Consider the following 26,936-nt stretch of genomic DNA (forward strand, 5'->3'; position numbering starts at 1 on the left):
CTTCCTTAGGCTGATCTTGCTAGACATCCTTAATGAGTGTTTCCTTATCAGACAAGCACCCTGTGCTGGTTTGATTATTCGAGATGGGGTCTGGAATTGCTTGCACTTTGCACTATGCAACTACAGCTATTTGTTGAGCCCAGTGCTATTGTCTTTACTCAATAGATTCTTGTTGTCAGCCCAAATTGAACTCTTGCAGAAATACTCCATAGAAATGAATCTACTGCCAGATATTAAGAGAAAAGTAATATGGCTGAGGCAGAACATTTAATTTCATTGCAAAAGTCTTTCAGAAATCAAATCTTTATACAGCCATGAAACATACAGAAAAAGGTGAAAGGATCACAGCTCCTTAAAATCCTGCTTTAAGTTGTATTTACTATACTTAGCCAAAGAACTGTTGGTAGTTTCTGATGAGTTTTCAGAAAAACAATGAATAAAAAATTGAATTAACAACCATGGTCCTAATGATACCATGGAAAGTATTTGCAGTTTGAGCACTGCAGAACTTTCTGTATACAGTATTTTCTTCTTAGTTGTTCCACTGGGTGGCACAACTTCTATGTTGCCTTTTTCAAAGATATCACTCAATATTTGAATATGTTAAATTATTTTGCTGAATTATTTTGTGTTGAGCGCTGCAGCCTTGAGTTCTGATCACATTGCCTAGGCAGATGAAATAGGGAATTAAAGTAATTGGGAGGCAATTGCTACCATACTGTCTTTAATCCAAGACATAACCTACACCCTCCATCCCCTCTCCTCTTCCACCCCCCATGCCCCCTTCCGAATTGTGGTTATCTGACTTGGAAAAAATCGAATGTGTTAGGAAAACACACAGATCAGTGACTAAAGCTTTCCACAAAGTACATTGGTTTCCAGACAGAAAACAAAAAAAATTACCCCCTTAATGAGAACTATTTGTCAACATGTATTTTTTAAAAATTCTCCTGAATTGAGCACCCTCATGCTCCCAGGGTGGAAGAATAAGGAAATTGTCCTGCATTTTGGGTGTATCCACCCACAGTCTTTGATTTAATCCTCACTAATGGCAAGGAAGAATTCTAGTCTTCCAAATCCTGTCTGCTCAGAGAAATGTCACTTAGAACTCATGACAGCATTTCTCACCACGTGGTTGCCTTGCTGATGAACATTATCTGGGTTTGGCCTTCAGTGTTCTAAAATGTTCTGACAGACTCACAAGACTCTGATGCTTCGAAGCTTCCCTGATTATTATTTGTTTTCCAGTTCTTCATCTCTTTAAGGCTTTTCCTTAAAAATAGATTTTAAAAAATCAATGTATTCCTCACCAATGAGACCACTGCAATTCCCATTTCTAACCCTATGAAGTACTTCAAACCTTAAAACTGGCTGACTCCTGACATGACCAGTCTAGCCTGTTACCTCAGCTTGTTCTCAGGCAGGGGACATACAGTGGCAACAGCAGGACAGGCAACTCCTTTGGTGTTACAAATTTTCCGGCTCTCATTATGGGTGAGTATGACTGAGGACAGAAATTCTGCAGTGTTTAAATGAAACATTTTGTTACAGTGACAGGGATTCTGAGGTATTTCCATGTTACCTCTTATATCTTTTAGTCAGGTGCCCAAGGAAAACCCTTCCACTGTGCCGTGATTGTCTCTCTGTCAGTTCTGCCTCCACCTATATTGAGCCCAGGGGTTAATTTCAATGAAAAGGTAGGACACAAAGCTGTCTAAATGGGTAAAAAAATTGGGAGAATCAGCCTGTGACTAGAAAAGAGCTCTACAAAGAAAGATCACCCTGACAGAACTCACATTATGTTAACATTTGTCTATAGCTAATCAGTCAAAATGTACCTGACCATACAATCAATTAGCATTTGTGCACAGTCAGATTAGCAAAAACTCTGCTTTCTAGCTGTCTCTGCAGGAACTGGGTCATGACAGTACTGGAAAAATCTATAAGAAAACCATTTCATTAGCTATGCTACTCACGCATCAGCTGATGTTTATATGAAGAAAAATTTTTATTAGGTTTGTGTAAATCTTTTGTACAGGACGTTTATGCTTTTTTCTTTACATATACTATGTTTTAAAATTTCAAATAAATATGTTTGGACTTTGTAGATTCAATTTTCTTTTGCTGAAATCCCACTACAGTTAAGAGAAGCAAGGCGGTAAGGGTATTCTGTATGGTAGATGACAGCTCCAGAGCAGTAAATCAGGATTATATACTGAAGCTCATTAATTTACCCATTGAAGCAAACTTCTACAATTCATTTTTGTGTCTAGACTGCTTCAACTTTTATGCTTTCTTTTTAGGCTACAGATGTGCCTCCAGATCTTTATATGCATGGGATAAATTCCCCTTGAATTCAGTGGAGTTCTACCAGCCAGAAATTTTGCTTCTCACCTTCATTGGGATTTAAATGGTGTGTGTTTGGAATAAAATGTCAGATTAGACCCAGGAGAAAAAGAAATGTGAGGAATACCCATATATCTAAGCTAAGGAAAAACAAAAAAGGAAAGTAGGAACTGATGCTGAATTATTTTAAGTTACCTTTTATATTTGCTTGGAAATTCAAATGTGTCTTTAGCTTTCCCAGGTTAGATAACATATCTGAAGCATTGTTTGGGACAGTAGGTATTTGTGACAAAGCTGATTGGAATAGAAATTTTTAGCATCTTTTATGGCAAGTGTGGGTTTGGTTTTTTTTCCTAAAATAAAACATGGCATTTCTAGGAGAAATAAGGAGACTGCTTTCTTAAAAATCAGGTTTTCAATAAGGAAGTCTCAAAGGACAGTTTTGATTTCCTTTACAGAAAAAAAAAAAAAATTGGTATAAATGTGAATTATCTTGGAAAAGAACTTTGTTTTCTTAATTGTATTTAATATTTGTATTGCTCCTGCAGTTCCAATTATACTGATGTATCCTGATGCAATGTCTGTTAATTAATGTCCTCACTAGCTTTTATGTTATTAGGTCCCAGTTCTGCTGCAGCTCCTACTGAAGAGCTGGGGCTCTGGGGGGCTTGCACTTGGTTAGGTTGCCCTTGCAGATGTCAGGCAGAAACACATCTCTTTGAGGGCTCTGAGAAATGACAGAAATGAAGTTGTTAGGACGTGTGTCTGTGCAGTGATGAGTGATTAACGGGTGACTACGGGGTGGGCCAGATGATGCCCTAACTCATAATCCATGTCTGAAACAAGAGTGTGGCTGGGTTGCCAAGGGATTGTGATGAAGAGGATTTCCCCTGTGAGCACTCCTAGGCTGTAAATACTCTGGACAACCTTGTTCCTCTTTTGAAAGCAAGACCTGTAACAGTGAGAAACACGGCTGTGTGTGAAAGGAGAGGTTCTGTAGGAATGAGAACCTACAGGTAACGTGAGAGTCCTCTTTCTGGGTGCCGACAGGGGAAAACTGGAGATAAAGTTGCTTGCCACATGTTTTCTTTTCTCTAGTCCTTTCTGGGTTTTTTTCTCTCTTACTGTTTTCTGAGAGAGAACAGAGCTTCTAATCCCCTTTGTTTTCCAAAATGCATTTTTCCTGCTGGCAAGTACCAACTGTGAACATGATTGTACCAGTAAATTTCCCACTTAGTGATAGTTTTTCATTATGTTTACAGAAAAGATGAAAACTGCTGGCCAAAACACTCTTTCCAAGGAAAGTGTGTCTCTACTAACTGATCTTCTGAGCACTACCTACAGCTTAGTTTCTTCGTTTAGATTTAGAATCTTTGTTGGTTTGGGAAAAAGGATCAGGCTTTTGCTCAGTACATACAGCATTCCCAAAGACTGTAACTTGGAACTTTTTTCTACTCCTAAGAAAATGAAACATTTTGTACTATTTACTTTATGTGACATTTTCTTTATGAACTATTACCTAAAAATAGCACATATCCAACAGAACAGCAATGAATGCTCATAAAACAAAGTGAGAGTTCATGATTATTTGTGGCTTCTCATTAGGGTGTGAATCAAATCCTTTAAACCCTAAATTGCTGATCTTTTTCTTCAAGCTGTTTCTCTAGCTGTGATACATGCCTAGCTAGATGCATAATTAGCTTTGTCATAAGAAGGACTTCAGATAGAGCAGTGCTGTGAAAACTGGGATGTCTGGTTCCTTTTAAATGGTTGCCTACTGCAAAATACAGAGACTGAAAGGTTTTTCCTTCAGATTGTAACTTTACACTCTTTGCACAGGTGGCTTTTGTATAGTAGCAACAAAGAAAAGCAGTAGATGATTAAAAATTATTTTTAAAGAGAAAATTTCACATCATCAAACTGTTCAAGAATAATTACCAAAGTGCTTTTGGTGCCTAGGTACAAGTGTGCAATAGTCAACAGTAGAATTTGTATCAGTTATAGAGGAAGGTGCAAGTAATAGTAATTTCATACAATTAAAAATAACTCTGTTTGGACAACTTTCTGCACTGCACTGAACCATAGGCTCATGTTCTTTTGGGCTGTTCTAGTGTCATCTATAAGGAAGGAGGGTTCAGGGTCCAGGAATGCCTGTCATAAAAAGTGACAGTTTAGGGTATGCCAGGTATGTTATGTCTATAGGGTATGTTTGGTTTGCTGCTAAATGTAGAAATTTCTGGTATTTTCTCACTAATACTGTTGTTCTTTAGGCCATCTAGCTCAGAGCTAATTTTATCTACATTATGTCTTTGATGGAAAGCATATCCAAGCAGAAAGTCTATTTCTCTGCAGCAATAGAAGGCACGTAAGTAAGCGGAATTATAAAAGCAAAGATACAGAAGGCACATGGTAAACCTTGAAATAAATACAGCCTCTCTTGTGGCAAACTGGTGGTATTTAGTTATCTTATCTGCTGTATTATCCTGTAGAAGGCTTTTAACACCTGCATCTTCGAAAAGTACAAAGTGAAGACAAAAATAGGGCCGTGGCAAAAAGTCTAGCAAACAAACAGAGGTGGTTAATGCCAGCCATAAAAGATAAGGAATAATGTGGAGGTTGTAGTGATTCAAATCATGTAAGGACTTGCAGACAGAGATACAGGGAGGAACGTACTGAAGAGAGAATAAGATTTGCTTGATTTTGAATGATGGATTTGATATCAATGACACCAGAAGAGCAGAAACACTTAGCTTTTCCTGTATAGGTGTTTTTACTGTTTTTAAATTAAAAAGAGAAATAAAAGTAGTAGAGGTATTGAGGAAAGTGACTGACATGGCAAGATTTCTGCTTATTGCCTGAAGAAGAGTTCTGAAACCAATATTTGAAAGAACAAGAGGCATCTTTGTTAAGGTATATATAATTTTATTTGAAATATATTTTTTTAATGAATGGTACTTCCACAGTACTCACTTTGGCTTGTGATTACTACCAGAGGTAAAAAAACCACCAAATTGCTGAAGGACACAAGGATGACTAAAAGAAAAATACTAAATTCTAAATCAGTCTCTAGTAGAATAGACAGTAAATGAGGTGGGACAAAACTCAAAAAATTTATGCTGGAGAAAACTCCTTTAGTCCTGCATTTAGTTATGTGATTGGTGCTATATGTGGATTCAGTGGTTTTCCTGTACATATCTGCTTGCAAAATGGGAAGAGAATGATCTACTGTATGTCTTTTATTTCCATATGTTCAGATCAGTTTAACTACCCCGTAATTGCAGAAACATTTTCTCTAGTTCTGTTCCCCAGTGGCACAAGACACATGACTTTAAATGTACCAAGGACTATCTCTTTGCATCAGCACATTAGGTAAACCTGATTCTTTATTCAAAGAAAGAAAAGTGTGTTTGAAAGATCCATGAATTCCAGATGTTAAGGTTAATAGGTCACAATCTAACCAAAATGAAACTCTCAATGAGAATTTAGCTTGGGCAAGGACTGTGGGATTTAGCCTTTAGAAAATTAACAAGGTACATCAGGCCTTCTCACTGTTCTGATTGCCAGAAGCCTGCCTGTACAGTGTCCAGAAATACATTCTCAATGACATCAAATTGAAGCAGCTAATGCAGGAAATGATATGTTCTGTTTTACATGGCCTGTTCTGTTATCTGGACAGGTACAGTAATAATCATACACAGAAAATAGGAGGGAAGTATACTGAATTATTTTAATCAGCTGATGTTTGTCTCATTCTTCTTTTCTGCTGAAAGTAATTATTTTCAAGTAATTGTTTGCTGAGTTTTAAAAATCCCATTATAGTTTTTTTCTTCACCTTGGGAATACTTTTTGATTTTTTAAAGCTGTTGCGCATCCCTCCCACTTTAAAAAAAATTAAAACCCTCATAAAATGTTTACAAGTCTTGTTTATATTCCCGTAACATTTTTCATTATGCTGTGACAGCTTCACTGAAAAATTATTTTAATTATCTCAAAATGAATCACACAAAGAGGGAATATGAAAATATAAATCTTATGTCTGACTGTACTTTAATTGCTTCAGCTAATGAAAGAGGCATGAGATATCTACACAATGCAAAAACTGAATTGCATGAAAAATATAACCAGTATTTGAAATGTGCTGAATTCATAGTACTCACTCTGCTTCAGTGGGAAGATATGGGGACTCTACCTGTTTTGCAATGCTTGTTTTCTGCTTCTGGTATGGCAAACGAATTTCAATGGGAAATGGTGTTGAAAACACCTAATAATTATCTCTTCTGTTCTCTAGGTCAGCAGCATGGAGACATTAATGAACAAAACAGAGTAAATTATGTCCCCCAGAAGCTGTGGGTCCTCTCCTCCAACCTGTCCACAAGAGTTCAGTAATGTGAATAGTTCTTATGCAGCTGTAATGTGAGATGATGCTTGTATATGGTGTTAAACCACATCCATAAAATCTCCACTGATAATAGTAAGTAACTTAATCCTACAAAAATTTGACAAAGCAAGAATAAAATGGGTACCAGGAGGCAATAGAATGATTTTAAATATATACACACAGATAATAGATCAAATCTGTAGGTCTAATTAGGTACTGTTTGTTCCCCTAGGAGAAATTTTTGCCTCATCAGATCCTAACCTTGTGATCTTTGACTGCATTTTATCTAAAACATTGCACACAAACAAGCATTTTATTTTTACAGACTTCTGAACTTTCAGCTGTTAGAAGCTCTTGGTTGAAGGTGATGAATTTGACAAAGAACAAGAGTATGACAGAAAAGCAGTGTTGGAACTGTTATTTTGTCAGTGACTCTTCCACCAACATAATGCAGGAATGCTGCCAGGTTATTAGCCAACAAATCTCTCCTCTGTAGTCTAAAAATATCTCCCAGTTGGGTGCCTCAGTGAAATGTCATGTGTTATAAATGGCAAAGCTGATTTCCATCTTACAGGGATAGTGAGGAAGGACTGCAGGAGCTTTGATATTTAGCAGAAAGGTAACGGACATGTTGCAGCACATGTAGCCAGCCCTAAGTAATTGTTTTCCTCCCTTAGATTAGATGCTTCTTATCTTGTGATAATGTCATAAGTCAAAGTCCTGCCATTGCTCATCATGCTCTTTAAAGGGTTGTGGGGGGCAGTGTTCTGGGTTTTCTTAGTGTTGGGATAATAGTCTTTAATAATCTTTCAATCTCAGTAAATTTTCCTTTGGTTCACAAATATTGCACTGAGTTGTAAATCCATGTGATTAGTGGCAGGCATTAAGAGAACACGCTGACTCAGGAAATTAGTAATGATTAGGAGAGGCTTTCTCTTAGGTCAGATCAGCAGTGACGGAACATTTTCCATCTGATGGCTGGTTTAGGTTTAGACAGCTGGGGAAGCTCTGAATTTGTGTAGCACGTCACCTCTCCCTCTAGGAAGTTTTACCTGCTGTGTTTCCTACAGTAATAGTTTTATCCAGTATAGCAGTGGGCCAGATTTGTCAGTAGTGTAAATCAGAGTAACACAACACTCTGTTTTGCTAGCAGTTCTGACTGCCTATGTCTCTAATATGATGACACTGAGACATTGAGCCAAAACTTTCAGACTTTTTCTGGAAAAGCTAATTTATGTGTTGTTGATGGGAGAAAAGATGTGGATATTTATAATTAATGCTCTCTCTAACATCCAATAAAAACATGCAAGACAATCTAAACTTCTCACTATACATAATCAAGCAAGATGCACTGTGTAACCAGGATATAAAGTGTGTTCATAACCAGATATGTTATTTATAACTGTTAAATACTTTTCTCCTAAGAATGTCTAGAAAAGACATTGAAGCAATTCAATGAAAAGACTATTGAAGCAATGCTTGGGTTGCTAATGGATCTTCCTGTTATTTTGTTGGTTTCATATAAATTTCAAGTATTATAAATACAGAGTTCATATATAAGTCAAATGAACAGGTAGTAATTTCAGAAGTTATTGTTGTTGCAGGCATCAGTTAGACATATATGTCAGATTAACCAGCTGATTTTCAATCTCATTGAATGAAGATGAGTAGATTTTCTTCAGTTGAACATACACCTTGTAAATTTGTCTCAAGCTGTTGATTCACCCAAGGAATGCCCCACCAGTGAGCAGCAACATCTGTATTCTTCTTTCTAAATATATAAACTAGCTAGATATTATTTTCTGTTCATCAAACATTTCAGGGCTTTATAGTCTTTCTAGGCTGTAGCTTGGAACAAATAGTTTAGAATCTGTTATTGTGTGCTCTTGCTGCTAGTTCTGTTTCACTACAATTGATGTGTTTACTTAGCTCCCTCCAGTGACTTGATGAGCAAATAAGTCCATGGTGTGCTATCATTCTAGATATTGCAAAACAAGTTACCACAAAAGACAAGATCAGTTCTTTAAGATGTTATTATAGGTAGCATTCTGTAGCAAGATGACTAAATACTATCTGCTAAACCCATTTTAAAATATAATAAACAGAGCATCTAAGACTTACCACATAATTCTACTATTATTTATTATCAATACTTTTTTATCCTTGGCAGAATTTATGCATGAATTTCAACATTAAGTGGGAGTGGAGAAGCTCCACACTCCTAAAAGAGGATTAGTATTTGTAGGAGAAAAAGGAGGAGGTTCAGAATCTGAATTCATATTATGAGCTGTATTGAAGATGCTCCTTCGATCTTTGTAATGATATGCAGAAAAACACTAGCTATGGAAACAAAAAGTATTATGAGCGTTATCCTGAGGAAAATGTGTGTGCTTTTCTAATGTTAGAACAAATTTTACTTTTTTTCATTTGTGAAAATGGTACCATTATAAGAAACATATTGGAAGAACAGAAAATGCAGTTGTTTATGAGCTAAATTGAATCAGGAATGCTCTTGGAGCTGAAAAGCTATGGGGAAGTCTGTGCAGAAAAAATTGCAGCAGTATTCATAATAGGAACAGGAAAAAAATGACAGTATAAAGAAAACTGATTAGATTCTCAGAGGGAACTTTTAGTCCCTTTAAAGCAAATGGAAATTTTGCAGCTGATTTCAGCTGTACGACAATTTAAATATGTGAGATGAAGCTTTGGGAGAGTTTCTTTAGTTTTGTGTCTCCCCCACTGAAAGTAGATCCTTAAAGACTTTAATTTTCAGGGATTGTGTTTTCAGTGTGAAAGAAGATTTTGTGGGGTTTTTTTACAATTTCTTAATACCCCACCCCAATTCCTTAGGTACTTCCATAAAACCAACCCAAACTCAAACAAAAAGAATTGCTCATGTTGAGACATGAATTCTCAAGATTTGTAATTTGCTATTTGATTTACTGTAGAGTCTAGGAGGTCTCCCTCAAGACCAAGTTATTATTGTATTGGGCCAAAACCCCTGTAACATTGTGCTGGTCCAAAGAATTCAGAGAGTATGAGAAGTTAGTGTAACACTTCATGAACTGGAGTCAGTCTAAAGACAATGACAAGAATTGAAATTCTGGCAAAGGCTGTTAGCATCTCATTTTCATGCAAAATAAAGGGAAAAAACCCCCACAAATCCAAGAAATTTTTGTTTTTATACTTACCTCTTTTCTACACTTGGCTCTTCTCCTCTGACTTACAACTTCCTGTATCTTCAATGGAAAAAACAATAAAAGCAGAAAAAAGAATGATGAGGACAGGAATAATGTGAAAACAAATTTACATTATCTTGAAATGATAAAAAGGTGCCAAAATTGCTAAAAAGCAGAAATCATGTTTCCACAGGGATATAACCTGTGGAAAAAGTTTCAAACAACACCAGCGCATAGAGGTTGAGCTACACCTGTTATGTATAACTAAGAGCTGGTGCAACCGTAGTTCAGAGTACATTGACATAGGAGGCAGAACAAGGTCTGTTTCCTGACCACCTAGAAGGATACTTTTTCCACTATTTTTTTTAATTTACAAGTACCAAAGCCAGTTTTAGAAAGTGGGAAAAAAGCTAGTGAACATCTTTTACAAAAAATATGAAGTTTCTTGTAGAGATTCAATAAAATTAATTCAAACAAGCAGTTGTCAGGAAATAGTCAGGACTGAAATGTCCTGAAGTCTTGGGACTGATATTTGTTCTTTAAAAGTGCTTAATGATGGCATTTTGCTGATTTTCTGTACTAGGAATTTTATAGTATAAATTATTTCCTTATGAGCCACACAATTTTTCAGTGTGGAATAAAGTAATACAAATACCTTGTATACCTATTACAAATGTCATTGAAAGAGTATGGCCATTTAATGAACTTTAACCCATTCAGTGGGATTTTTTTGTCTGTTCCTGCATGGGGGAATTTGTGTGTGTATGTGTGTGTCTGACTGTGTCTATAAAGTGTGACATCTAGTTCTTCTGGAAATATTCATCATTTCACTGCATAATTTTACCCAAAGTGAAACACTGTCTATCATTTCTATGCTTTTTATGAAATTTATATTAAATTAAGCAGGAAAATTTGGGTCAGAAAGGTTAGCTTTGTGCTGTGTTCGCAATAAGAGCACTGCTCATTCGTAACTCTGGTTCCAGTGGGAACGCTGCTCTGTGTTTTGTGTCATTGTTCCCAGAGCTGGGGAGTCAATGCCATGCTCAGAATATCTTGCAGCTTCAAGCTTCCTACAGTGGCTACTCTTGCAGCTCAGTCCTTCTTACAGCTGTACAGGCCAATGGCAGCCACTATCAGTGTGACATTGACCTATCTGCAGGGGGACCTCTTTCTCCTTTGCTTTCTGGCTCCTGCTCTTCTATCAATTTAATTGATTGTTCGGGCAGGACAGAGCAGATGCTGAGCATTTTAGTTGTGCGCTGAATGTCAGGCCAGGGCCACAGAGGGCTTGGGAGTCCAGAGTTTGAGAACATGGCTCTAAGGCATGAGGCACAAGTTTGGAAATCAGATCAGTGATGAAGTAGTGGTACACTGTCACTAAAGGACACAAAATGATTCACATGACCACTCAGTGTCAGAACAAAAACCTGTCACTTTATTCTCTGACTCCAATATTTATAGATTCTTGACAATGACCAGGGATTGGATAACTAAGTTACCACCTTCCCAAGTACACTGGTCATGAGAAATGTCCCTCAAAAGACATTTCTTAGAAGGAATGAGATAAACAATTTATGTTTATAGAACTTTCATGGGAAAGTAACTAAGACTATGAAAACATTATCAGAAGGCTTAATTTTCAGGGTGACAGTACACCTTGTGCCTCAAGAAGGAAACTGTTGTCTTCTGTACTAGCTCACACTGATTCCTCAGGAGAGGTGGTCTTATTCCTGCTTAGAATGAAGAACTTCACAGCAAACTTTGTGGGCAGGAACACCCTGTTATGTATAGCCAGGTCTGTGATGGGTCAGATGATGAAAGAGCATAACCTTTTCATCACCAAGTGAAGAAAAATAAAAATGGGCCTCCAATTTGTAGACCAAATGACATCTGTGTAAAAGCAGCTTAAATGCTTTAGTTCATTTGGCAGTGAGACAGAGTTGTTTGTACTAGAGTTGTTACAGATAAGAGTTTAGGTTTTGGTCTTTTAAGGCTGTCAGATCAGAAAGGTCACCCATCTGGAGTATTAAATGTTGATCGCTGAGTCCAAATGCTGGAGTACTTTTGCTAGGTCTTCTGAAACTAGAATGTTCTTGTGTTGCTAGGCTAGATCTCTCTGAATCTGAGTTTCTGCTTTTATGTTATTGTTTAGTCATGATTTATAAAATAGTGTCTCTCTTTCTGGGCTGAAATGAACAGATAGGGGAATCAACTGATCTGATTAACTCTGTGTGTACATATACTCAGTCTACAAATACTCAAAAAAGTAGGAAGGATTATACTCAGATGTTACCTATTTAAAAATATTACCCAATCGCTTACTATTTATGATGCCAAAAGGGTAGATTGACCAAGGAAAGTTTATTATTTTATGCACTATTTATCTGCTTTTTCATTCACAACAGGTTTAATTTTAAAAATACAATTTTTCTAAATATTTTTTCAGGATGCTGTTATTAAATGTAAATGCGGCATTTTGCATAATGTCAGTGTTAACATTTTGGATTAGGATTTTAAAGAGAAGTAGACAAGTCATGAGCATTTCTTATTATTTATGTGCTTTTCAGTTCAATAACATCAAGTCAGCTGGCAAAATTTTGTAGAAAGTAAGTCTCTACAACATGTAAGAAATAGCTCTGGAGCACATTCAAAGTGGCTTTGGCAGGTTTAGGGTTGCAAAATTCAGCAAATGCCTCACATAAAGTAGTCTGAACACAACAAAAGATTAAAACCAAAATAATCCTTGTCTGATAAAGTAAACTGTATAATTATCTAGTTCACCCTATGCCTCTGTTAGGGGGGAAATGTCTCACAGAGCAGAGTCAAACACCTGTTGCACAATTGTCAGCCTTGGGGAGAGTGAATGACCCAAGGGAAGTTTGAGAAAACAGAGACACTGGGAGGGTTGCATTCTCAGCCATGCTGCCAGACCAGAAATGACAGTCCTTAATCCTGGATAGGTCTCATGCAAGTTGGGGCCCTTTAGGTTGGTGGCTCTGCTGAGAAAGCAGGCCCAGAGAGGGTTCTTTGACATAGGCCTGTATGGACAGAAAAATACAAGGCAAGAAGATGCCTAAAAGTAGACACAGTGACTTGGTGTTATGAGAATATAGCAGCTTGCTTTGAGCTCACAGGAGTTTGTCTGGATGCTCCTATAAATTTGGTAATGGGGGTCTCAACATCCAGGTTTGCCCTAAGGTGTCCCAATGCTGGCACTGGCAGTTCTAAAGCGTGACCTTGTGGGAACCTCAGGGACACAACATGCACAGCCCTGTTGAGTATCCGGAAGTAGAAAAGGCACATGTCTAATGGAAGATAATTCCTGGGCATCATTAGGTAAACTATGTTTGGAGGTCCATGACTGAAAGAAGGAATACTGTATTCAAAGGGCAGTTCTGAAAATGGGATTTACACAGTCTGAACTGCCCGTGATATTGTTTCTAATCTTGAACAAGAACCACAATTGATTTAACACTGAGCACAGGTGGAGTCATGACAGATTTTGCTTATCTATTTCTATCTTCTTTGCATCAACCCTGCAGAAAGGTGATTTCCCTATTGAGTGACAATCAGGCTACATTGCTATTAATAGAACTGAAGAAGAACACATCTGCTCTACCCTCCCCTCTCACTGTCAAGGCTAAGCACCTAGGAGACAGCAAATGTTTCTGTTTACTAATGGAAAAGTACCTGGACAGACCTCACTTGCCCTGGGAAGACTAAAAATTGGGCCACAGGCCCTCTTCAGATAGAAAACAAAGCCTGGATAGGAGGCAAACAAAGCTAGCTATGAAGCAATACAGAGAAAATAAAGGAAAAAATTTCTATTATCTCTACTCATCCATATGAATTCTATACCAGATGAACTTTCTAGACAGCTTTCCTCTGCTCATCAGAATATCTGTGATAGAGGAAATATGCAATTTCCCCAATCTCAAGCCTTCTAAGAGGACAAGAATTTCTGGTGTTGGGAAGTTGCGTCTCCTGTCTAGCCTGTCTCTCTCCAGGTAGTCTATGTACTGCACAACCCTGAATTGGAAAAAATACTGTATAACAAAAACTGAATCTCATTTCATGATAGATTTCTCTTTGAGTAGGTCTTTCCAGAAGCAGCCTTCAGAGCATTCAATTGGTGAAGTCATTATGGTTTGGAACCGGGAAACTGAGGCAGCACTTTGCAGTCCTTTCATATAAAATTGCAAGCAAAATCACAGAGGCATCATTAAAAATTACAAAACATAATTGCTGTTTATTCTTTGTGTTACCTGAGAGCTACAGTGACAAACAGAGCTCTGCTTGTGTCTGTGCAAACACTGTGTGATCTTACAAACATGTTTTGAATGCATTATGTACAATGATTTGGTTCAAGGACAATTTAAAACTTTCACCAGCTTCTTCAGCAGGCTTGACTAAAGGTTCCCTGACCTCCCTGGGATAGCTAAGATTGCAAAGATGTTCAGAAATTATATGTAAAATGACAAAAACTGTCTCATGTGCAGTTTCCAAAGGGTACTATATAATGTCTCGCTTGGACAGAATAGAGTGCCGCTGCTGGGCCTGTCTGACCCCCAGTTTCTGCTGCCAACAAGCCCAGATAAACGTCCCGGGGGAGAGCCACCATCCGGGGTTTCCAGGCAGTCTCCAGCCAGGGGTAACCCTTAGGAGCACAGGCAGAGGCCTTTGGTGACCAGCTCTTTTAGAAGGTGATTTCTGCTCTGTGATCAGCTCAGTTCAGCCCAGCCAGGTCCCTTCAGGAGTTACCCCAGGTGACGCTGACAAGAGATAGGAAGACCATGTGGCATTCCACAGAAAGTCTTTAATGCAGGCTTCAGCGAAGGGGGCCAGTGATGATCTAACCACTGATCTGGGCAAAAGCTGGGGTTTTTATGGGGAAGGGGAGAATTGGGAAGGGGACCAATGGTCTGAGATGGGGATAAGATGACCAATAGTTAACAGGGAGATAACATGGTGTCCTGAGGCAGAAAGGGGTCCACAGCTCAGTCACCATGACTAGGCAGTTTTATCTTATCTTAGGGGACAGATCTCCAGGGAGGATGCCTGTCATACTGGGCTTCCTCCACAATAGAGTTTGGATTCAATACACTGCCAGTCTTTGAGAGGGCTCAGATTGATGCCCAAAATGTCTCTTCATGCAGAGGGACCTTCTGTAAATAGTAAAAAATATTTACCTCCTACAGCAATTGGTGGACTTTCCTAATAAAAGAAAGGAAGAGTAAAAATATTAATATTTAAAAATACCTTCAGAAAACAGCATCTCATATGCAATTGTTTTGTTAGTATGTAGTTTGTTCTATTAGTATATTGATAAAAGTTAGTAAAACTTCAGATCTCATCTTTGTAAACTGTTATCTAGCTCTGGGCAGTTCTGTACTGGAAAACTGCTCTAACTCTGAGGTAAAATGTGATATCCTGAGTGATCTAAATTTATGTGAAGTGAAATGAATTTATGAGTATCTCTATGGAACGAATGCAACAAGTACCACATCACCTGGTGTCTCTTTATTTGGGATACCACAGTGCCATCATAGCATTGTAATAACTTTGATTATTAGAGTAGTCAGAAAACTAAATTTGCTGAAATGGGAATGATTTCTCTGATGGTGCACTCAAAGTAGTTGGCTCCCAGTCTTACTGCAGCTGGTTTGTGCAGCCACAAAGTGTCCAGAGATGTCTCACTTGCTAAACAGGCTATGAAACATGGCTTGATAAAGACTACTTGAGTCAGTATCTAGGAATACTTAAACACAACTGAAAACTGTGTCCATACATGGTTGTGTCTGGAGCTAAGAACTGAACTTTTTGATGGAGAGCAAGATATGAAGGTTTTATTTCCTTATCAGCTCTGTGATTCATGCATGGTCAATCTTTTGGACCAGGTATTATCAACATGAACTTGTTTGGACCAGATTTCTATTGGATAAAAACTATTAGATAGACGTGCCTGCAGCCAAGTATTATCAAATGCTTGGAAAGATCTTCGGGTATGGGAATTACTTCAGTCCTTCTGTATGAACTTGTGCTTGTACTTTGAAAAGGTGCCTCAGCATTTTCTGCACACTGCTGGGGAACAGAACCCTTGAAATGGCTGGAATTATGCCTGTGAGTTCAGTATAGGTCTCCCCCTCTAAATGACATGCTTTATACTCTGGAAAAACTTAGCACTGTTGTAGTAAGCCTAGTGCATCCCAAAACAAGTCCCTGTAAATTACAAAGTATAAAAGCTGTAATTTCCCCTACTCTCCATGGGTAAAGGATACATATTCATACATAACATTATTTTAATGGAAATCTCTTACTCTATTTCTCGGTGAGGAGGGAATAGGTAGATAGTGTCAAAGTGGGTAAATATTTCTCTAGTTTATGGATGTATAAGTTGATTTTTCATTTGATTTAACACAAAGACTTTACACTCCCAGGGGAAATTACTTCATATTTTCAGTGTTCCTATCTTTCAAGGACTAATTTGTTATATACAGCTGTTCCAAGGTGGAGGTGAAAAAGGAATGAAAGGAGAAAAAAAACCTAAACTTCAGTAAAAGTTTTGAAAAAATCCAAAAACTCGTGAAGTATCATAGGACTTAGCCAAGTCTTCTCTACTGCCCACTAGGCTAAGTAACAGCTGTTCTGCATGCTTGATTCATCTGGGAAACATTTGTATTTGAATAGTTTTCACAGTATTTATAAATCCTTCTCAGAAAAAAAAAAAAAATTGCCTATGTAAAAATACTATTTCATTGCAGCATCCTCGCCGCGGTACAATTTTAAATGAGAGCAGAGTCTAACTTAGTGAGAATATTAAAGGGATCTCTATCACAATTTTTGGGGTGAGAGTTGTTACCATTACATCACTTTTGAAGGCAAATTATCCCAAATGTGCTGCTCATTAAGAACATGAATCTTTTTAGAAGAATAGGAGAAGTGATGGGGGTTGGATGTCCTTCCTTTTGTTCCATCTCACGTATGGAATTCTTTACCCATTTTCCCAGTTGCGGGAAAACCTGATGGCTGGTACTTGGTGCGTGCTTGAGAAACACAGGGAGTTTGGCTGGGCCCAGGAGGGAAGGGGGGTAGGGGAGGGGGAGGGAAGGGGCAGCTGGGGGCTGGATGGCTTCTTGGGCTGGAGAGCGAAACACTCTCTCAGAGCTGTTGCGGCTAGGAGAAGGGAATTTGCCATCACCCAGACAGAGCTGCTGCTGCTTCCTCTTGTTCTTCATTGGTGACCTTGCACCCCCTGTCTTGCCGGGACGTGTGGCAGTGCCAGGCACCGCCGTGGAGCTGTTGATCCACCTCAGCCACCGGCCCAGGATCTCAGCTCATCCCTGCTGATACACCTCATCCACCGGCCCAGGATCTCAGCTCATCCCTGCTGATACACCTCATCCACCGGCCCAGGATCTCAGCTCATCCCTGCTGATACACCTCAGCCACCGGCCCAGGATCTCAGCTCATCCCTGCTGATACACCTCAGTCACCGGCCCAGGATCTCAGCTCATCCCTGCTGATACACCTCAGTCACCGGCCCAGGATCTCAGCTCATCCCTGCTGATACACCTCAGCCACCGGCCCAGGATCTCAGCTCATCCCTGCTGTTCCAGCCGGCTGTTCCTCAGAGCCCTGCAGGAGCACCGGGACTGCCCGCCCGAGGGGTTTGTGAAACAAAGCCTCTCCTCCATCCCTTCCCGTCTCAGCCGAGAAAGCTGTCACGGGGTCCCTGGTTCTGTTCTGTTGTTAATGCTGTAGTTATTGCTGTTTGTGTGCCTTGTTACACATACTAGTAAAGAACTGTTATTCCTATTCACAGATCTCTGCCTGAGAGCCCTTGATTTCAGAATTATAATAATTCGGAGGGAGGGAGTCTACATTTTCATTGCAAGGGAGGCTCCTGCCCTCACTAGAAGACACCTGTTTCCAAACCAAGACAAGACATTATCCTTTAGAAATCATAGTGACCTGACAGATAATGATTATTTCTAAATGTAGGTTTCATGTAACTTGCAAGCTCCTGAAATGGAGTAAAGCAGGGAAATTAAAGGAAAAAGTCCCATCTTGCAGGAAGAAGTTGAACAGTAAATAACTTATTTCTCTCACTGTAACTTGGGCTGAAGACCTTGCCTTTTCTCAGTGGAGGGGGGAAAATGTGTTTAAAAAAGGTTTCATTTATCCTTTTATATCACTACTTGGATTTTTTCTAATATATACTAATGTATCAGTATGTATTAGCCTAATCATATTTTGTAAGGATAAAGCTGAACAGGTGCTTAAGAAATGAAAATTTTCTCTGAATGACAGTGAAAGACAGTCCTTAAAATCACTGGTATGTATGAATGGTTTTGTTTGAGTTGAAATGTTGTGTAAGTGTATTAAAATTAAAAAGACTGTACATGTGAGAGCCCAACTCATTCAAGCTCTGCTGTGGCTTGCAGTGTTGTGCTTACAAGCACATTTTCCTTTCTTAACATTTACCACCTCTTAGAAATGACCCAAGAAGATATAATTTCATGTATGCAAATTCATAACTAAAGCCCAAGATTCCCACATCTGAACATAAATATTCTTTTCAATTATGTACCAAAAAGAGATGTTCTTCAAGGAGATCCTTCAGTGACTATGCTGTGACTGTCTAGACAGACCCTTGTTTATAACAAAATCATTGTGAATGGTGATGACTTCTAGTCAAAACAACTACTCATTTTTTTCCAGATAATTTTCTTAATCTAGTTACAGATCTTACCACTGTAACAGCTTCCACATACTGTGGGCACAACTAGTCCTTTTTAAAGAACATAAGACTTTTCTGATGAAGGACCATGTTAATAGTATTGTATTAGAAAGAGAAGCCATACAGAAATATAAATCTTTGATATTTCTGTGTTTTTAGATTCTCACAGCTATATTCGTAGAAAACATTTGTACTTCCAAGTACTTCAGAATCAGTAGTGTGATAGTTCAGATAATATATTTCATGGAATGTATTTTAGTTCCTTGTTTACAGACATATGCACTCAATAGGTCTGGACAGAGTTTTTTAAACATGGATAATTTTTCCTCATTTTTTTCCCAATGTTTTGACCAGCTTGAGATACTAGTTAAGCTTTTGGTGGATTTGAACAGAAAATAGGTAACTAAAAAATGAATCCTATAGAAATGTAGGACAGCAGAGAAGAATGTGTAAAATCTACAAAAAATATGGTTTGTGGGTAGAAAGGGAGAGCGGGAGGGAAGAGGGGAAGAAAAGAAGAAAAAAAAGGACAGATTTATTATGTGTGCTACTAACATTAAGAGAAGAAATAAATAATATAATCTGTCTGCAGAAGTTATGTGAGTCATTGTGATTTTTTTTGGCTATACATAATAATACTTCATTATCTTTCCTGGGTAGGTACAAATAAACATAAATGCTAGTTCTAACTTTGACATGGCTTTAATAAAAACAAAATTAAATCCAGGCTTTATGATAACATTTGGTTTCAGAATCCTAGAGAGATTAATTCCATGGGCTAAAATCATATTTTGAGAAGTAATGTGCCTAAAATGAGTGAGGTACCTTAGTACTATTGAATGTTTGTAACCTTCAGTACCGAGACATCTGGTCCTCTTTGCGCATAGGGCAATTAGCATAACTTGTTAGTGAAATCAGCGATGCCTGGGAGAGTTATAGGGGTGTTTAACACATTTCAGAATCTTAGCATTCAATGTCATTTATCCTTAAGGTGCTTGAAGAGTAATGAAGAAATTAGTGCACTGTGTGGAGCTATGCTTCTTTTGTACATTCTACATTTACAGCTATTAATTCTAGCTGAATTCCTGTCAGCAGATATAAAAGCAGATCTATCAGATAGCAAAAGAAATACCTCTACAGCTATTTCAATTATGATATAGAACTCAGAGGACGATAGCCTTGATGAATTTCCTGCTTAATGAAGTAACATTCCCGTCAGATGGGTAACTGCTGCAACAGGGTGTCTGTTCAAAGAGATTTCTTCTATCTGCTCCTATTCTGCTCTCACTTGCTTCAAATTTAGGATGCTGCTTTCATTTTGTGAGCTGCAGTCATAATGAGGGCAATTGACCTGTGTTGGCCAGCACTGATTATTTGCAACAGTACTATATTGCAGGTATGCTCCATGTGATCCCCACTGAAGACAATGGGGCTGTAGGCAGAGAGTTCATTAAAAAACACTTACAGGTAAATGGAGAGACTAATCTTGCATATAGTGAGATTATAGATGGAATCTCCACTGTATTTGGTGGGAAAAGGCCAGGAATGAGTTAGTGGCATAAAATACACCTTAAACTAGGAATCTGAGGTTCTGAGAGCACTGGCCCCACAGAATTTCTCTGTGTTTGTACTTGTACTAAGTAAATATCATTATTGCCAAGTGTGTTAACAGGAGCCTTCCTTCTAGCAAAGTTTAATGAACTCTCCGCTGGGGAACTGATATGGTTCCCCATTAGTTGAAGCTGAAATGAGAACCAGCATAAAAAAAAACAACAAAACAAAACCCCGACAAAACCCTAACAAAACTCGAACTTAATGCCAATATTCCTACTTTTATCAGTCTTCTGCTATCAGCCTCCAAGCTGCATTAGACCTCTGGTCTGAACTGACTCCCCACAGTGATGATCATGGGAACTATGAAGAAAAAGGGTCGACTCAAAGGAATTGAGAAGCAAAGAAGCATGGATTTTGTTCTTTTGCTGTTTTTCCTGGTTGCTTCTATCAGCAGTTGTGAGCAACTAACACATCTACTGCCCAGTTAGAGAATTGCTGCTGGCCTATACTGCTGCTTTTGCAATGAAAGCAACTGTGCAGGTGAATGCTTAGCCCATGTGTTACATTGTAACCGTTCACACAGATAGATATTAGGAAAGCATTGGGTTTTTTTGTAATTCAGAGTGATTTCCCATCAGCTTCCCTAGTGAAGTAAATGTGGGTGCCAGCGACCTGTAAAGACCTGTGGATTATAGTCTGCACTCATGTTAAAATATCATGATTAAACCAGCTGAACAGAGGATGTCTATATTCTTTTGAGCACCTACTTATATATCTATATAAATATATATATATGTGTGAAAAAACACAGGGAACAGATTGCAAACATTTTGCATTGTTGTCAGGCTTGGAAATCACATTAAGCTTTGGATGACATGGCTTACTCACTTTCTTCTTACAGTCTTTCCCACTGTGTTCAGAGCAGCCCCATCTAAACACTTAAGGCAAACACTGGCAGAATTTACTGAGCTTAATCAGATCCATAATAAAGGTATTTCTACAGAATATTTCCCATTGGATATCAGAAAGGTAGAGGTCACTGGCATATACATAAGCAAATCACATCCTTTCAACAGACAGGCAAGGGTTAACCTTTTTTGTGCAGTTAGATTGAATCCAGTGGAGATTTTGCTCAGAACAGAGAAAATTGAAGTGCATTCCAAGAAAATTAATTCCCTTATTTTCCTATTTCAATTCAAATTGGTTCATATTTGTAGAATATGATGTCACCAATTCCAATGACCTTTAATGCCATGAGGAGCCTTGTTTGATTACACATCTAAAGAGACAATGCCAATTTCCCTTTGATTCAATTGCTCACTGTTGTAATACTTGTGTTTGTGAATCATGAGCTGGATCTCTGCAATTTACCATGGTTTTAGTAATTTCACTGATGATGAGGACAATGTGTTCTACTATTTGAAGAAAGAAAACCACTATGTGCTTTAATGCTGTGTGCATTTTAGATGTTGTAGGGACCTGAGCTCATCTTTCCTCCAGTATCATCTGCCACAACACGCATCTCCACAACAACTCTAGCTCTCTGTAATCAGGAGGCTTTCCCTAGTGGAACCTTTGGTTTCCACAGAAATGGGCATCATGGCAATGTGTAAGAGGGATTTTCCTCCTTTTCTCTGCCTTTTCCTATTAGCCCCTTAGATAAAAACAGAAGTCTGGTCACTGCAGAATATAAACAAAAGTAAAGAACCCATGTTTAAATGATCCTTAAAGAAACTGGTAAGTAAAAATGAATTTTCAAGATCAAAATACATATAGAATTTCATTAAGAGCAACTGGGTAACAAAAATAAAAAATTTAAAAAAAGAAAATTACCATTAATGCACAAGTAATTCTGTTTTCTCTTCATCTGCCCCTTGTTTAATTCTGTCAACCATTACAGGCACTGTATTTCCATTTCAATGCAATATTTAATGGATAGAGGCAGTTTGGGGGAAGGGAGGAAGATAATTTGATTTGGACAGACATCAGAATTTCTGTAAACATCTGGTTCTGTTTAAGAGGGTTTTTAAGCATTTAATACAAGATGCTATTAAAAGATAGCAAATGAATGCTGAGTGTTCTCACTGTGTAAGAAGTGTAATTTTCCCCTCCTGGAAGTTTGCATACAAGTGAACTTGAGTCAAGTTTGTAGACAGGTTTTGCAAAGACAAACTTGCGTTATCTAGTATGAGAGAGAGACTTGCAAGAATAACAGTTAAAGTCATTAAAGACCTTACTGAAAAAGAAGTTCAAAAGATGATAAAGCCCAACTGGATACATTTCATCCAGCTGGATTTCAGTAATTGAATAAACATAGTTGAACAAGTAGTTAGAGATGAAAAGAATGTAGAGAATAAAAATGAAGAAAATGAAAAATTCATGTCACATTGGTCTAGTCTTTTTCTCATTTGGACAGGACTCTGTAGATAACTTGGAGGATTGCCTGTATCTTTGATATTCTCATATTAAGTGGTATGTTCATATGACAACAGTGAAAAATATGCTTTTAGCACAATTCATTATTAATAGCATGTTTCTTATTGTCTTGAAACATTTCAATAATTTCAATCATTCAATCATTTCAAACATTTTTTATCCAGTAAAAATAAATTCTCCAAAAGATATAAATAGGATTATTGTCACATCTGCAAGTAAATGCACTTGATTTAGAGATTAGATTGAGTAATTTCAAGTTTAAAAGTGTACATTCAGAGAGGAAATAACATAGTCCAAGAATGAAAATTATGTTTTGGACCCTACTGCTCAGGCCTTCCTATTTTGCAGGTCAGCTGCTGTTGATGCATGCTGAGCAGGCTGTAGTCAAGGTTGTCCTTCCTATAAGGGTTATCCTTGGGTCAGGTTTTCATTTTAGAATAGAAACTCTAAATATATCAAAATAGACTACAGACAGTGAAATTCTTCTCATTTTCAAAGCAAGGACCTCAAAAAGGTACCTGAAGCTTGAATAAGCATTTTGAGACAACTTTAAGTATGTGAAGTGTATATAACATTCAGTACAAATCTGAACAAAGCTCTGAAAGGGGTTGATCTTAGAGGGGTCATTTTAAAATCTATTTCACCCTTAGGACTTCTGTTAGCTTGCTGCGTGCTTTTTCTGAAGAATCTTCCCTCAGACTTGCTGGTTTATGCCTCTGCCTTGTATTTCATATATCTGGTAGAGATACATGAAGAGTAGAGTAGTACAACCCAGATCAAAGGATCTTTGTTTAACAAAGAAGCTTTGTTTAACATCTGTTTTTAATCAGCCACTCTAAATAAGATCGTTTGTGAAAAGAATACTCAAAAAAATATTTAGATTTTTCTTCAAGTTCAGATGCACCTTCATCTTTTCTCTAAATGGACTACCGATGTTCCTCTTTCACACAGACTTTCTGACACAGTTGCTTGTTTGATCAATTCTCATCCTCCTGAGGTGTTTAATTTAGAATTAATTGATATCTAAAAGTGGCCTAAATGAAGGTCCAGTTTTTGGATTTATTTATGCTGGTGATACTGCACTTCAGGAATAAACAGCTGCTTCCTACTTAGCTAGATGGAAAATGTAGGGCTGGGGTTTTGCTGTTGAAGTACAGTCGTGGTCATACTTACTTAGCACTTCCTCATCTATTTTAATTCAGGTTTTCTTTCATGGTTACTCAAAACCTGAAGTGCCTAACTTGGTCACACAATCCAGTAATTTGGCAAGAAAACAGCTGAAACAGCTGTTAGAATTCTCAGCTCAAAAGAGCTCTCAAAATCAAAGAACAATGGTAAAACACAAAAGAGAACTTTGTATTCCAGGCCTCAAAATGTAGATAGATCACAACTGTCTTCTCTTAACAAGGACATCTTACGTTTTTCATGGCAACATCATCTTTTACTGGGGAGAAAAAATATTCTGTGTGCCACAGGTACTGAGAGGCCTGAGAGCAATACATTTGTTACACAAGAAATATTTGATAAGATAAATGACCTAGCTTGGTCTATTTAAATTTTACAATCATGAATACTGGGAACAGCACTTTTTTACATTTAGAGGTAGGGCCAGAGGGAGAACACAGACAGCACAGTTTGCCTAACTCATAACATGACAGATTTTGGACCTGGCTGGGCTCACAAATGATAAATCTTCCAAGGTCAGCTTAAGATATGTTTCTGTTCTCCACCTCACCTTCTGATGGAGGTTACTGCACTTGAAGCAGGAGAAGTGGGATGAGGATCATGTGTCTTAACTCCCAGTACAAAACAAATTTCATGCTCTGGAAAGCAGAGATTCAGCCACATAGCCCAAAGATTCAGCCCTTCTGCTGCCTTTGCGCTGGGAATAGCAACGGTCATGAGCTCAGAAATGGTAGTCAGGAGCACTGCCTTCTCAAATCAACTCAGGAAGTTATACTAAATTAAAGGGCATTGAAACTTCCTCTGGGAGATGTATATTTAACTTGAGTCTCCTATTATACATGCTGTGTGGATGGTGAATACTAATGGAATAAAATAAAGTGGAGTGAGAGGAGGGTTGAGCATAGACTTGTGCCCATCACCTTCCAGTGCTCCTGACTGACAGCACACTTGCACTGGGTATGACAAGATGGTGTCGTACAGCATCTGTCTCAAAAATGCCAACCATAGACTTCAGCTTTGCCCAGTTAAGGAATTTGAATCAGCTTGATTTATTAAGCCAGTAGTAAGTTGCTACTTTTATTGTGTGACACTGGGTGCCCACCACCAACGATATTAATCTGAGTTTCTTTCTCCTTTCCTGAAAATGGCCCGAAGACCAAGCACTATGTAAAGAATCACTTTTCCCACCAGTAATTTGTGTAAAGGTCATTTAGAATAAACTGTTTCGAAGTCTTGACACTCCAATTATCTGCTAAGTTCTCCCTTAATATAAAGAGTTTAAATGGATGGAAAATTCTGTTTTCATCACATGAAATCAAATGTTTTGTGGTAGTGCTTTGAATACAACTAGTGAGGAACAGAGAGTAAAATCAACCTAAAAGCAATGGCTTCATTTAAGGACAGTTTCATCTCAGCTTTCTAGGGTTTCTCTTCTTTCCACTTCAAAAGGAACAGCAAAAAATAAGTGTATTTGCACATCTGTTAAATTTCAAGTGGGTTTTGTTTCCATGCAAAACTTCTGTATTATACACATGGAAGTACAGTACATGATTTCTAATACAATTACATTTTCATTAGATGTTTTTGTTGGCAAGAGTCCCATGACGAGTTCACAGAGCTCTGATCTGCTGTTGTTACAATTTTACAAGTTTTCAGGAGACTGCATCATTTGTCGCTGGAAAGAGAAGTCATGCCTTTTGGTTTTAAGAACAGTTCTGTTGGCTCACTCTGTTGTGGAGTAGAGAGCACATTCTGCTAAACTTTCTTCAGAAGTCAACTAATTTTCCCTTCTTTGATTTCAGTGCAGTCATATCCATTTTATACTACTGCAATTAGGAATTAGGACATCTTGGTACTGCACCTGTTACTCTGTTTTATTATTATATTTATATTATTCTATTTACAGAATCCTCTTGCAATTTGAATCACAGTTACATTGATATAGGAGATGGCACAGGCAGGTATATAGCCCACAAAATATAGTGTTTTCTGGCCTTTCAGTGAGGGCTGATCTTGAGTATGGTGCCATGAGAACTGTGTAAACCAACTGCATGACTATGACTGTTACTTAGTTATTGTAGTAATAATTTCAGCCAAAGAACAAATCTGCATCTGACCACAAATTAGCAAGGGGTACCCAGGTGGAACATGAAGAAAATGCAATCTTTGCAACGAATTCATCATAAGACACCCCATAGATTTCCTTGAAAACAACATTTAGGATGTAGACAAGAGGACTGCACAGTACATTGCATGTGAGAAATGTAGTATTTCCCCTAAAATTATGTTCTCCTTTGTCTACTGATTACAAAGAGTAGATAATTCCTAGGAAGGAGATGCTGAACTTATAAAGGTAGAAACTCTTTTCCGTTTCTGATTGTCTGAATTCATAGGGGCAGATATGTTATTCCTGCAGGAATATACAGAAAAAACCTTTTTTTTTACAGAAAATGATTTTTTTACAGAAAATGTCACTCATTTTCACAGATCTGTTCTGGAAAAGAAATAACTGCTTAACCTGTAAGAACACAAGTATTTAATCTAAACCACACTGACAGTCCTACTGCAGTTACATCTTCATCACCTGTGCCTGGCTCTTGGTAAGAGAAAAGCTCAGCATCTCTCTTCCTGGACACATTGCATAATGTGTGTTTATGTTCTGTGTTACATACATTCTGGATCATAAGGAAAATTAAGAAAATAATTAACACTTTGAAGCAGTTGTTAGTATGTTACATGGACATATAATTTGCTTGCCACATACTTACTTACAACTGTAAATATATAATTTTTAAAAACCTTAGAAGCATAAAGAATAAGCCAATGACAGGAGCTATTGTAGCGGGAATAAAGAGTTTGGTCAGTTGGTTGGTTTTATGTAAAAGAATTTATTTGGATATTTTTTAATTCATAGTTTAATTCAATATGTTATGTGTAATAAACTTGCGTATCATGCATGGTTGGGATTGAGCAGGGAAAAAGGGCCTGACTTTTCCACCATTCACTGTTGTTGTAAGAGTGTGTGAACAGGAAATAATGAAAAACTATTTCTTTTCTGTTTAGGCCTCATCCCATAAGACTCTGGATGGTTTTTTTCTGTTTTTCCCTGCAAGTCATG

General features: G+C 37.9%; 2 long non-coding RNA genes across 2 annotated transcripts in view; both read left to right on the forward strand.

Annotated features, from left to right (window-relative positions):
• Window positions 1-26,936, forward strand: part of LOC111931444 (uncharacterized) — a 124,275-nt gene that overhangs the window by 34,441 nt on the left and 62,898 nt on the right. The window contains exon 2 of the long non-coding RNA XR_015290251.1: window positions 6,635-6,817. This is a non-coding gene — a long non-coding RNA (uncharacterized LOC111931444). The remainder of the gene's footprint in view (window positions 1-6,634; window positions 6,818-26,936) is intronic.
• Window positions 13,446-14,145, forward strand: LOC147651958 (uncharacterized). Its single transcript, XR_015290253.1, has 2 exons — window positions 13,446-13,910; window positions 14,001-14,145. It is a non-coding gene; the product is annotated as an uncharacterized LOC147651958 (long non-coding RNA).

Source organism: Cyanistes caeruleus, chromosome 8 (genome assembly GCF_971803275.1).
Source record: "Cyanistes caeruleus chromosome 8, bCyaCae1.hap1.1, whole genome shotgun sequence".
In the NCBI taxonomy this organism is placed as follows: Eukaryota; Metazoa; Chordata; class Aves; order Passeriformes; family Paridae; genus Cyanistes; species Cyanistes caeruleus.